The sequence below is a fragment of the Centrocercus urophasianus genome, unplaced genomic scaffold (assembly GCF_019232065.1).
Source record: "Centrocercus urophasianus isolate 14NV4802_14NV808 unplaced genomic scaffold, USGS_Curo_1.0 seq_53, whole genome shotgun sequence".
NCBI classification, from domain to species: domain Eukaryota; kingdom Metazoa; phylum Chordata; class Aves; order Galliformes; family Phasianidae; genus Centrocercus; species Centrocercus urophasianus.
In genome coordinates this window covers 1,188,709-1,200,987 of record NW_024885122.1, presented here as the reverse complement: position 1 = coordinate 1,200,987, position 12,279 = coordinate 1,188,709, and the positions used below count along the sequence as shown (strand labels likewise).

The following is a 12,279-nucleotide window of genomic DNA, read 5'->3' as shown; positions in this document are numbered from 1 at the left end:
ATAAGAAAACTTGCTGGAATAACAACCGAACAAACACATGACAGCAAAAAAAACACACAGGTTCTCAAGGAGGCCTAGTGACCAAATCTGTCCTAACACAGAACCATCACATGTCTGCAAGCCCTTTCAATTTGTGCCATCCCTCATTTCTTTGCATTGGCACCGTTGTTCCAAGCTGATTCTGCCAGACCATGAGGATGTGCCACCAGATCTCCCTTTGGTGACAAAGCACGATCTGACTGCCTGGTGACTTTCCCATGGAGCTGCTGCCCAGGTAGGGAGTGGTGCACTCAAGCTCCTTCCTCCACGTCATGTCACATACGAGACACTGGGCAGCCAAGCTGTCCAGCAGCCAACATGCAGTTCCACCTGGCTGAGTACTGGCTGCTTGCTGTAACAACACTTCCTGATGAAAAAGCTAACCTCTGGAGATGTTTATTTATGTGAGTAACCCAAAAAGTGCTGGTTGCTCTGAATTTCTCTATTTTCTTGTTTTGGTTTACTGTCCCTTCCCTCTGCGCTATCTATTATATGGGACACCTGAGCAGGTATCTCCATCACTGCCACCATGGAGCGAGACTTGACAAAGATGCAAAAAAAGCTTCTGTGTTATTAAATAAACAGAAGAGGGCCCATCACGTGATGATGGTCAGTATTTTGCAAATTAAGCTCTTTTCCTCATTTTAGGGGCAAAGGGCAGTATGGCCAAATCTCCATATAGAATGGATTTTCCACATCTTCAGTGCTGTTGAGGATTTTCAGTTTTAGCTGAAAAGGAGGGATTGAGCTTCCTGGCAGCTGGCAGACAGCTCAAGGCCGTTTGTTCAGCACCAGCAGGGATTTGTCCTGCACATTCCTGCTCTGCTGCTCAGCTCCTCAGGGGGAACGCTCTCAGCCATGCACTATGAAACCATACTTTGAATGCATGTGGTCACCCACCAAATTTTTGACCCAAATTCATTTTTAACATTTAAATTTCCTGTTAGGGTATGAGAGAACCTGACGCACTGAACAGCAATTCTTCCACTGAAAGGTAAAAACAGGCAGCAAATCAAGGACTCAAGACTGCACCCAGACCACATCTTTTTAGCAACACAGCTGTACAAATCTTTTTCTTTCGACCGTTCCCCAGAAATCCTGCAGCGCAGCGGCAAGGTGTGGCACCCACTCAGCAGCACGGCACGACCACAGACGGCCAAAGGCAAAAACTCCGTAAAGGGAATCCGTGCAACCAGAGGACACGCCTTCTGTTTGTAAGCGAATGCCACCGCCTCACTCTCGGCCCTAGCGCGGCGGCTTATCCCCGAGGGGTTCTCGCTATTTACCCAGCTTTACGGGGCCGCACGTCCCGGAGGGCGCCGCTCGGCGGACAACCCGGCACGGGGTTCCGGCGGACACCGGGCCAACCCGCAGCCGCACCGCGCTCTATACGAGCGCTGCCCGCGCTAGGAGCAGCGTCCGGGCCGTGCCAGGCCCCGCAGCGCGCTCCGGGAGCGGCCACGCCTCTGGGAGCCGCAGCGCTCGCCCCAGACTTCCTGCCCGAGGGAGGCTGAGCTCCTCCGCCAAGCGGGGACGCGTAGCTCCCAGCTGCGGCCCCCGGCGGTCTGCGGAGGATCCCAAAGGGACGCGGGGGAGCGGGGTGCCGCAGCCACGCAGGCTGAGCCGCACCGGGAGGGGTTAAGGCAGCGCAGCGGCGGCCGCCGGGGCTCGTTCGAGAGCGCGGCTCCTCCCGCGCGATCCCAACGGCAGTTCTGTTCGAGGCGGCGGACTCCAGGCGGGGCCGAGCTCCGCACCACGTAGCCGCCCGCCCGTGCGGAGCTTCCGCAGCGCGGAGCCGAGCGGCCCTGCCGGGGGCGGCTCCCAGTGGGTGGGGCGGGGGCGGGAGTGCGGCGGCGCGGGGCCGTTCCCTCCGCAGCGCCGCGGCCCGCCCCGCGCTGCACTCCCGCCGTACGGCGGGCTGGCGGCTGGCGGCAGTCGCTGCGGCGCGGGGCCGCGCCCCGGAGGAAGTCGGTGGCGGAACAGGCCCAGGTGAGCGCCCGCGCGGGGCAGCGACGCGGGGCACGGCCGGAGTGCGGCGGCCCCAGGTGCGTTTGGCCGCGGAGAGCGGCAGGCGGGGCGGGGCGGGGCGGGGCTGGGCAGGGTCGCCTCGCCGGGCCGCAGAGAAGCGACTGCGGCTCTCCCCGCCCGGTCTCCCTTCCTCGGTGAGCCTGGAGCGGCGAGCAGCGCTTCTCATCGCCGCCGTTTCTAGGCGCGGGGCCCGGAGCGCCGCGTTCCCGGCCGCAGAGGGGCGAGCAGGGCGCGGTGAAGCAGCAGCCCGGCCGTGCAGCCGGACCGGCGCAGCCCAGCACAGCCCAGCAGAGCCCGGGGATCCGCCGGCCCCGCAGCCCGCCCGGCGCTGCGGATTGCGGTAACTGCGTTTAACCGCGGGGCTGTGATTTCAGAGGGACGATTTACATTAGAGGGAGAGCCAGGAACAACTTGGACCGGGTCCTCGCATATTTCTGTGGTTATTTTTGGAGTATCGTCATATGGCAGGAGGTGGGCTCTGGAGGTATCCTCGAGCTCAGCGTTTTCTCCACAGACCGTTACCTGGGTGATCGTATTAGGGCTACGCGGGTCCCCTCTGTCAATGCTTTCCGTATGAAGTACTCTTCCTACTGCTGCTTCTGCAGTAGTATTGTTCTGCTCTGTGCTTAGCCATGCGTGGCGGTGGGGACCCTTCTGCGGACAAACAATGGTCGGGGACGTGTTATGGAGTATTTGCAGTGCTGCAGGAGCGGGCGGTGGAAGAGCTCTGTTATTGGGCTGCAGGCTGTGTGAGGTGACTCCTGATGAGCCCTCTCCTTGCTGACATGCCCTGAGAGGTGTGGCTTTCTCAGCACACCTAGAGACCGGCCTGCTCATCAGTTCCTTCCCCCTGTGGTCATCTCACGTTGGCCTTGTACAAAGGGGCTCTTGCATCCAAACAAACGGAGACGTGGGAAGCGTGTTGTGACCAAGGACTGCCTCTCAGGGATGCCTTGCAGCTCTCTGCCTCCTCCGCTGCCCACTGCACGTTTGCGGGTGTCCTTTGGCTGCCATGGCTGGGGATCTGCACTCATGGCCTTCAGCAGCCTGCCTGCCCGTGTTGCCTTCAAGGAAGTTTGGAGCTTAGGGAAGGCATGGTTTGAGTGGTGATCCTGACAAAAAGACAATTACTGTTTAATTGTGTTTTTTGGCTTCTGGTTTGGCAGCCTGGAGCCTGTCTGCAGGTCTCCCTGGGTGCTCAGAGCCCTGCTGTTAGCGAGGACCACAGGCTCATAGGGTGTGTTCTATGAGTGTGCCAGACTAGTTATTGTAGCACATGGAAGGTCTAGAATCACCCTCTTTCTCCCTTATCCCTTATGCGAGTACAATCCCCAAATTGACTGTTGAATAATCAGCATATATGTGTCCCCAGGGGATGTGAGCTGCCTCCTCTGCTTGCAGCCATTCCCGGGAGCAGCGAGCATCTCCTCACAACCCTTGTGCCATGTTTATTGCTTTAACAGCAACTTCAGATGGTAGTGGAGCCACTGAAGTGGACACTGCTGCATGTAGCAGAGCCCTGGTTGTGACAACAGCCTTGTGAGTGGCTCAAGTGTGATGGACAGTCAGGAGGGGGTCTGGGTTGGCTGAAGAAAGTTGTGGTATTGCTGCGATATGGAATGGAGAAAATTTTCAGAATCAGTTTTCCTCCCCAAAGCAGCTGATTTCTCTTTTCCCTGGGCAATGACTGTGATCCGAATGAGGAGATCACCTTATTTATACAGTAACCTTTTCTTCTTTCTGCTTCTAGCAGTCCTGTAAATGACTGAGATGTCCCTTGCACTAGCACTGCAGAATAGTCATGCATTGCTAGAGGAGGTTTTCATAGACAAACAAACTAGTCAGGTTTCTGGCTAATTCTGTTCCTAAAAAAAAAAAAGTGTCCTGTAAATAATCATGATTTCTAAATGATGGAAGTCAATGGAGAATGGCCTGCTGGTTAAAGTGCAGGAGGTGGGCTTGGCTGTGTTCAGGATTGCTCTGGGTTTCCTGTCTGTTCTCACAGGCTCTGCATGAGTGTCTCTTGCCTTAATTTTGTTCAGCTAGGAAATTATATTTCCCCACTGCTTTGGGCACAGTGATACGCTGCCTGAGTGACAGCTGGGATACTGATGGTGCAGCGTGTGTGAGGAGATTGGTTGAGTATGAGCTTAGGCTCGGTGGCAGATCAATGTGGGCGTCTGGAAGGCCTGTGTTTAGCTATATCGTAGACTTTAATGTGGTGCCTGTCACTTGGAGGCCTGAGACTATTCTGAAGCTCTGTTTTGAGAGTATATGCAAAAAAAGTGAAACACAAAACAGTGGAGATTCCCAAGCTTGGTGCTTGGAAGCTCCTGCATGGAAAGACTTGTGCAGTTACAGATAGGTGACTCTCATACAGCATGTAAAATGTGCTTGCACCGGGGCTGTGACAGTGATGGCTGTGTGGTTTATTGTTCTCACTAGAGAAGTCAGATGGCACTGAGTCAGCAGGTTTGGATTTGTCACAGCTGTGGTGATTGTGCTGGAAGACCCGTGAGGTTTGGTGGTGTGAGGTGAAGGGACTGGCCTGTGCTGCAGCCACACCAGGGTTTGAGCTTGGACTCAGGCCTGCTGCTGGCTTGTGCGCTCCTTTGAGTTTGGATGAAGTGGTGGCATTGGTAGGGACTAATAGGCCTTGAGACCACACTCTGTTATTTGGAATTCGTCTGCTTTGTGTCATTTGGTTCTTCTAATTTGAATGCCAGTAACTCACAGTGGCATAGCCTGCAGAATGAACGCTTTCTCTCGCGTGTCATTTTGTCCAGATTACAGGAGATGGGAACAACATTGGGAAGAGGTTGTCTTCGGTAAGCACGTGTTGCAGTATTTCCATGTCTCCAGATCCATCTTTCAACTCAGCCCTTGGGTGGAAGCTGATGGTTTAAGATCTCAGTGAGCATTAATTCACAGGATCCAACATGCCTGGGATGGGAGGGCCCCCCAGCCCTGCTGTGCTGGCAGCTCCCCAGCTCAAGCTGCCTAGGGCCCAGCCATAGCCTCGGGCACCTGCAGGGACGGGGCACCCGCAGCTCTGGGCAGCAGTGCCGGGACTGCACCACCTCTGAGTAAAGAACTTCCTCCTCGCATCTGGTCTAAATCTCCCCTCTTTCAGTTTTAAGCTGCTCCCCTTCTCCTGTCACCAATTGTCTGTGTAAAAGGTCACTCTCCCTCCTGTTCAGAACCTTTCTTTAAATACTGAAGGCCATCATAATGTTTTCCCCACAGCCTTCTCTTCTCCAGACTGAACAAGGCCAGCTCCCTCAGCCTGTCTTTGTAGAAGAGGTCTTTCAGCCCCCTGAGCATCAAAGAAATAGATTTGGGCAGTTGTATCTATTGCAGCTTTCCTGTCCCAGGTCCTGTGGGCGTCCCCCATCTTGGATGGCAGTTGCTCCGCCCTCCCCTTCTTTTCTCCAAGGAGGTGAATGGCCGTGCCAAGAGCTATTGGGCCCAGCTGTTATACAATTGGGGCAGAAGCTAAGGCTTGCTTTCCTTGCACCAGACAGAGGAATGTGGGACTGTATGAAAAAGAAGTGTCATCTTAGAGCCCTCTTGGGTGGTTTTGCCCTCTTGCCCCAGTACAGAGCTTTGAAGATGCAGAAGGTGCTTTGAATTGAAGCTGAGAAGCAGTTAGTGCCTTGCACATAGTGTATGCATGTACATCTACATACTCGTGCACACCTCACAGATTTGCTATCTGAGAAGGTGGGGGTAACAGGCAGAGCCTTAAAACCCAGAAAATAGTGCTTTGGAAGAGCAGTTCCCTTCCATGTTTTACTGATGGTCTGTGTTTTGTCCTCCAAAGGGCACTACACTGCCGTGTGGGCTCAGCAGTGTCTCAGACTGGATCTGCCCCATGCAGTAGCCAATGGGTCTCCTGTGATCACAGAGGAGTCTGTGCTGACACCATTGTGCTCAAACCACGAGACAAATGAGGCTGAATCTGCAGATCTGCAGTTTCCAGAAGGTCAGCAGTTTCATTTGGGCACTTGGCCTTTTTGTGGAGATGAAATGTGGTACTGCTTTAGTATCGGATCTGATCCCATTTCAGAAGTCAGGCCTCTGCCCACCAGCTGTAATTGGACCCAATGGTAATCATGTTGAGCTTCATCTTGCCAGTTTCCCAGTCTGGTCCAAAAGACAGACACTGCTTTCCATCCAGGCTATCAGAGACACAGTCAAATCTTGTGCCAAATGTTAGTGTAAAATGCATCCCATGTGTGAGCAGAGAGTGAATGGGGATTTACAGTATGGCATTTCTGCCAGGTTCCACCCACCTGACTCCTTCCAGCTATCTCACTGCCTGCGCCCCGCTTGCTGACTGGTGACAGAGCAGAAATGTGTGTTGGTATCCTTTGCTGTGTTTCAGATGGAGAGGAAAACACAGGGTGGAGTCTTCTTTTGCACAAAGGAGAAAGTATCATTTCTGCCTTTGGTGGATTTTTAGGTGGCTGGGGGAAATTAAATAGAATTTTATCACATTCGTAGCCCTCTTCCCACCTCATTTTCCTGTGAATCTGTTGATGTCATGGTATCTTTCAGAAGATATTTTTAGATTTGCATTTTTTTTCTTTCTTTTCCGCTCATATCAGGCTTCTGAAGGGAAACACATTTCTATGGCAGAGCAGAACGAGCCATTTCATGATGCATTTTGTTATGGGCAGAAGAGACTGGAATCTGATTGTGTTTTTTAAATGACATTTTCCCTTTGTAATCAGCTCATTGTGCTTGTCATTGCGCTTGCACTGGTGAGCCTGGAGGCAGCTAGGTGCATGCCCTGCCAGGCTGCTGCTGGGGGGGCTGCCCAGCTCACCATTCCCATGCTCAGTCACCCGGGAGCACTTCAGAACTATCATCCATGGGGGCAAACATGAAGGGCTGCAGCCCTGGGAGAAGTCCTGCAAGTGTTTCTCCCTAGCAGTCCTGGCAGGGATGCAGTACCCCTGTGTTTCAGAGAAGCAATTAAATCTTATTAGATGGACTATTGATTTGGCTGTGTCTCTGCTGGCACGGGCTCCTGCTGAGCATTAGATGGCATGGTACCTGATGAAATATTGGATCTCCTCTTTGCCAGGGACCAGAGGGAAGTGGCAAAATTCTCAAAGTGGGTTAATGATGCTGTGCAAAGGCCTGCTAGGTCTGTTGTTTGCTATGGAACCACAGAATTTTTTATCAGGAATACAAACCCAGTGTTAATGCTCAGCTTTGGGGTAGGAAACTTCCAGCCTGAATTGAAGTGCTGCCTTTGAAGAGAGATTTATTGCAAGTCCTTGTGTGTGATGCTCCTGCAGAGTAATGGTAGAGCAACAAAAATACCCTTTGATGTTTAATCTGTCTCTGGATATATGCGTGCCTATGTGAATCAGGGGCTGTTACCTCTGCAAATTCACTGGGACTTTTCTTCAGGGAACCAAAAGATGAGGATGTCCTTGTTGGTTACCCTGGTCTAGCATGCGTGCTCAACCCTTTGGCTTGTCTGGACCACACTAAGTGAAGGGAAGTTGTCTTGGGCCACATATGTTAACTATTGCATATCTTTTGTATGTAAGTAACAAAACTTCTTATGTATATATATATATATATATATGTATAATTTAAATGTAAAAGAAGGCAACAGAACTATAAAACTAGTGGGTTGGACATGTATGGTAGTGCATCATATGTCTGTAAGAACCACAGCTGGCTTTAGGATGACAGCCAGAGATAAACAAAGGAGGTAAAGGTAGAGAAAATGCAGCTGCCGCTGCTGTGTTTTGATGGCAATTTCTACTGTAGCTATAACCCTCCCTGCCCCTTCTACTTTGGTGCAAGAGCTTTGAAGCTCAGCCTCACCCCCTGCCAGATGCAGCTTAGCATGCACGGGCAGGACAACATGGCTGTGGTGTTGTGGTCCAGTCATCTGCTGAGAACTGGTTAGGCTGTTTCCTCTTGTGCGCCAGAGCCGATGTTACCCAAGAGTTGGGAGATGTTACCCATGAGCTGCACATGGCTGGACCTCTACTCGGGTCTTCATTCTTCAGTAAGCTGCCCTGGGGTTGCTGTGCTGCTCTGCCCTACTTATGTTCCTGGACAAGCAAAAGGAACAGCATGAATCCTTGTCCCCTTTCTTGACCTTTGTTGGACTGATCAGGGTTCTTGCAATGCATTGGCCTAGATTCGAGCAAGCTGGGCTTGACAAACAGCTTTCTCCTAGCCCCTGTGAATAGATATGCCTGCCAGCATTGCTGGCTCAGATCTGCCCCTTGCAAGGGCTGTAGTTTTTGTCTGAGTGACTGCCTGTGGTTGATGTCCCCAGCACCTGCTTTGACAACCAGTGCTTGTGCTTGCCCTGTCAGGGTCAGACTGGATAATTGCTGTGGGGTTGTGACCATGTGGGTCATTGTGGAATGTTTTCAGCCTGAAGCACTTGTCTGTGGCTGAGATGGTGTACACATCAGCCTTGTGCTGAGGACAGCTGCATGGCAGAAGCTTGCAGTGCAATCTAGCATGCATTTTTGCTAGCAGTAGTGGAGAAGCTGGAAGCTAGCAGGGATGGGGGAGGGTCTTGCTCCCAGATGCCTGCGTTCTCAGAGCACGTCATTAATATGATGTTAATTGATGCAGTAGCTCCAATTCTAAAGTGTCTCCTTGCTGAAATGCAGCCGGCTTTGGTGAAAGCCGCTCCTTGCAGCAGCAGCAGACAGGAAGAAAGGACGGTCTGTGTTTGCTCCAGAGCATGGTGGCTTTGTCTGGCAGTGTGTACTGGTGCTGCAACACAGGCAGGTAGGGGAGGAGTGCTGAGTGTCGCTGCCCTGTGCTCAGTGACCACCTCCTCCATCCTCCCTTCTGCAGGGACGTGGCACAGCCGTGGTGAGCCCTGCATCACAGACTGCTGATGGATGCTCATTCCTCAGGCTGGACAAAATCAGGCCACTTCCACGTGTCTGTCTGCCTGCCTGCCTCTGCTCTTATCTCTTGAGCTGGGTTCGAGAAAGCCAAGTGCACGAAGTCAGGAGCAGTGTCAGGAGCCCCACAAAAATCTTTGGGCTCAGCAGAAGAGGATCAGGGCCTTGGGAGCTCATCCCTGTGAGGGCAGTGACTGGGAGGAATCCCCATGTGTTTGTATGACCTTCTCGGGGCAGGAGCACGAGCTGCGGACTTCGAGCCTGCTCAGCCGCTCGGCCCAGCTTGCTGTGTCCAGCTGCTGGCAGAGGACGGGACAGCACTTCTGCTCTCAGCTCCTCCATCCGGCCTGCTGGCATAGGCAGTGTCTGCCTGAGGAGGTGGGTGTAGGATGTGGGATTGAGGTGTGTAATGACACACGTGGCAGTGGCCTTGGCACACCAGTGGCAACCCCTGGCCCGCAGATACGGGAGCAAGGAGTGTGGGGCGTGTGGTCAGGGCGGTACTGCCCTGGGGTCTGGGAAAGGTGAACTGTATGCAGGCGGTGATGTTGGGGCATAGCAGCATGAGCTGGCGCTGTGACTCACGGTGAGCCTGTGTGTGATGCAGCATGTGGCTAGGCCATGACTGCCGTCGCTTATGGAGGGCAGGGAGGGCAGGGCCTGTAGCTGAAGCAGCCATGCTCTGTGCTGCGTCCCAGCTCTGCTCCCAGTGCAGAGAGACAGCCCAGTGAGAAAAGCGGGCCGTGCAGGGCTGCAGCAGCACTTTCCTAGAGGGCAGGGCATGTGGAGCGTGGTAGCATCAGCACAAGAGCCCTCGACCACGGGAGCCTGTGCTTTCCACTGTGAGGACAATGGCAGAGAGCTGGGGAAGGGACGCAGCATTACAGGGGTGGGCTGAAACTCTCTTTCTTTTCCTCGTAGCTCTTGTGCAAATCATCTTGGGGCATCGTTTTTTCCCAACCTAAAGGCATTTCGTTGTTACCCTGGAGGTGATGATGCTCCTAGCTTACTGCATTGGGGCCGATGGATGGCAGAAAGTCCTGTCCTTGTTGGTGAGGGCATGGGCCTGAGCCAACTGCAGTTTCTGGCCTGGCTGCTACAGATTGACAGTGTGAAAAGAGATGCTGTCATTGCTGTGTGTCACCTCATGTTGCTGTGCTGCTTGGGGACTCCATCCAAATGGAAGCGGAACAGCTTTTGTGCCCTGAGCAAGCTTTTGAGAAAGTTGCTGTGGATCTGTGTCACTCCTGTGGAGCCAAAGCCTGTTCTTAGCATCTCCATGCAGGGCAAGCTGTGTAGGGCTATGCACAGCTGATGTTTGCTTGTGGGAAGTGAAAGGGTTTCACTGCATCCATGTGAAATGTGAAGTTAGTGAGCTGTGAGTCCTTGATACTGAATGTTCAAGGGACTTTTGGTTTTGATTTACGTTGTTTATGTTTATGGAGTGATTGACTTTCACATAAGCAGGCTATCCTGCCTGCTTTGCGTTTGTCCTTGTGAGAGGATTGCCTGTGTGTGCTGAATGTATAAGTTAACTCTTGTTTTAAAAAAAAAAAAAAAAAAAAAGGTTGGAAATATCCTTGTTGGGCTATAGGACTTTGCTTCCTCTTTCACGTAACTGTAGCACTCGTTGGACTGCAGTTCTTCCCTGGACACATGAAGGTTTGTTTTTTTTTTTTTTTCCCCCCCCCCTCTTCATTGTATATAGTTGCCATCTAAAAAGTGGATCTGGAAATTCTGTTATAGGATCCAGAGATCATTTCCTTTTAAAACTGCTCATTTTACTATGTGTGTGCCAAACCTGCTTCCCCATGGATGGGTGAGCCAGGCTGGCTCCTCCTGTCGTGTGTGTCACTGCCTGGGATAAAGGTCCTGCCGACCAGATGTTGCCCTTGTTGCCACCAGTGAGGGCTATCATCAGAGGGGCCGTGCAGGTGACACAGAGGGACAGAAGACAATGTGGCACAGATGGCCCTGAAATGAGAACTTGGGTAGCAATTGTCTGTGCAAGCCAAGAGTCTATCTGTTTCACTTCTCAGAGGTACTGCAGTACTGCCCGTAGTAAATATTTGCTTTTATCGCTCAAAATTGGCAGAGCTGGCTCTGAACACATGCAGCGAACAGACCTGCTGCTTTTGAAGGTACTGTTTTCACATTGGTTTCTTTGAGAGTAAAGCTGCACATAAAATAATCTGTAGCAGAAAATATCCAGCAAGTGGATTTGTATGGAGTCTAAATGCAGTGCTTAAGCAGTTCGGCGCTGTCTTGTGAAGAAACACACTGCTGTCCATCCGTGTGCTTGTCATCATTCCTGGGAAGATTATTATTTTTATTATTTCTAACCAAATCCAATTTCTTCTTTGCAGATTCTGAATTGTGCCTGAACAGAGCGCTGAGATCAGCCCCTGGAAGCAGTGTGAGTTTATCCTGAAAGCCTTTATTCTCCTTTCTAGATCCCATGTAAGGCTGAGCAGGGTTTTGTAGCACAGAATGGGTTGCAGTAGCTGATGGTGGAAGATCAGAGGTCATGCCACAGTATGAAAGAGTCTTGTATGGTAGCTGATTCTTTGCTAGAAACCCCCTTGTGATAAGTGGAAATCTGGTCTGCTACTGCTGAAATGCAGAACTGTTGTAACTTGGATTCCTATGGCTTTCCTAATGTGTTGGGATTTTTCCTATTTTAGGTGTTAGGCAACAGCCCCTTTGCTAACAGAAGGGTTCCTACCAGCTGTCTGACTCTTTGCTTGCTGACAAAACTGTTTTGGGGGAATCGCACACTAAGTTTCCATATGTGTGATTTTGTTTTTTTCTTGCCCAGTCTTCTGGAGAAGCCGGTGTGTTCGCAAACCATAAAATGTGCCACTGAGTTTTGTGAAATGGGCATCTGAGGTCCAAGCATAGGTCCCAGGCCTTCAGGAGGACTGGGCTTGGCTGTCATGAAGTGTCTCCCAATGAGCCAGCTTGGAGTGGAAGATGAGAGAGGACCAGAGATAGATCTGAGTCGTAGAATTATTTTTGAGACTCCTGGAAGAGTGGAGCCCTCATGGCTCAGGCCTTCTCCAAGAGGGCTTCAGGCCCCTTGGATTTGGCTCCTGTCCACCTGAAGCAAGAAATACTCAGGATGTGGGTAGGTGATCCACATCCTTGCCAAGAGCCTCAGGTGTGCTCTTTGGGGCTGGAGATGTCCCTGGCTCTGAGCAGAGCTGTTCATTAGTTTTTATGAGCTAAGAGACTATCCTTCTGCAGAATTTCTTTGAAGGTCCAGACCTACTCAAGATCTGGGGGTGCATGTCTAAAGAGAAGGCAAGAA

At 51.9% G+C, this 12,279-nt stretch overlaps 1 protein-coding gene across 7 annotated transcripts in view; it reads left to right on the top strand.

Moving 5' to 3' along the window:
• Positions 1-1,950: 1,950 nt before the first annotated feature.
• The window catches only part of EPB41L1 (erythrocyte membrane protein band 4.1 like 1), a 68,717-nt gene continuing 58,388 nt past the window's right edge, over positions 1,951-12,279 (top strand). For 4 of the 7 annotated variants that reach the window (XM_042835469.1, XM_042835468.1, XM_042835463.1 and 1 more), the window contains exons 1-2: positions 1,951-2,028; positions 11,336-11,385. The gene's annotated coding sequence lies outside the window, so the exon portion shown is untranslated. Of the gene's footprint in view, positions 2,029-2,061; positions 2,085-2,382; positions 2,408-9,189; positions 10,632-11,335; positions 11,386-12,279 lie in introns of those variants that run through there. The other 3 variants (XM_042835466.1, XM_042835465.1, XM_042835464.1) reach the window with 3 other exon arrangements.